This window comes from Antennarius striatus, chromosome 21 (genome assembly GCF_040054535.1).
Source record: "Antennarius striatus isolate MH-2024 chromosome 21, ASM4005453v1, whole genome shotgun sequence".
In the NCBI taxonomy this organism is placed as follows: domain Eukaryota; kingdom Metazoa; phylum Chordata; class Actinopteri; order Lophiiformes; family Antennariidae; genus Antennarius; species Antennarius striatus.
In genome coordinates this window covers 15,530,333-15,531,553 of record NC_090796.1, presented here as the reverse complement: position 1 = coordinate 15,531,553, position 1,221 = coordinate 15,530,333, and positions in this window count along the sequence as shown.

Sequence of the window (1,221 nt, the reverse complement as noted above, 5' to 3'; positions counted from 1 at the left end):
ATTATTAACATTATTATTATCATTATTATTATTTATGTTATTAATTTATTGCTGTTTCCTGTTTTTTTCCTGTTTAAAGCGTCACTGTGAGATCAAATTTAAAATTATTCATTCTAAATTATTTCTCCACCCAAACAAGCACAAAATTTATTCATTCATGTTTTTTCATTTCATTCATTCATTTGTTTCAACGACCTCTTTAAAAATTTTGACAACAGTTGTTTTAAAAATAGGATGCAGTTTGATTTTAATAATAAGGCTCGTTATAAATGATTTATTTCACTTTATTTACTTTATTCTGCAGGTTTGGACCAATCAGCTGCTTGATTTCTTGCAAAGATATGAATTATTGTTCATAATATTCTCACCAGTTTGACCACAGATTATTCTCTCTCACCAGTTTGACCCCTCCAGAGCCTCAACTTTTACTTTTTTAGACCGACAGCACCTTTAAATTTGAGAAACTCTGCAGCGCCATCTACAGAAGACAGGCGGCACTGCCGGTTTCACCTCCGACCTCCCCACTGCTCCCAGTTCGGACCAGTACAATCATGACGCCATCATCAGAATGGGAAAAAGGTCATTATGTGATGTTCCATGTATACCAGCAGGCTGACATTCTCTGCATTGATCCCTGGATGTAAGCACATTTATTTTAAATCCATTTTAGTTTCATTTTTAAACACGAATGAGCATAAAATGAATTAAAAAATAAACTTCAAAGACGAATGCAGCTAAATCCGGGCTATTAGAAGACATGTGAACACCGGGATGCGAGGAATATCCCCAGGAACAGACTGCGCGCGTAATAAAAGGGAGAAATTGTGTCGTAAATAAAACGCAATTTTAAAAATAATCTATATTTCATTCATCCAAAACTTCCAATAAGCGGGTGTGTAATTCACAGCTGTTATAACGTCTCATAAACTGATATTTGCAACTCGAAATGCGCTCTTATTTATCTCCCTCCCCCTTCCTGCCGGTGTGTCAGACCCAGAGACCTCCTCATTTGGACCTCCGTGTTTTTGCGTTGGCGAATCACAAAGTGTTGGCATCTATTGCCTTTGTCTGACAAGTCATCCATATAAGCAAAAAGGGGGGTCTGCAGAGGGGGGAGGAGGAGGGGTGGGGGGTGGGTGGTGGGGAGGGTGAGGAGGGGAGGGTTGCAGCTTTTAGAACCACAGACACAGAGAGAGGCTTCATTCCCAGCCTAAAGATCCA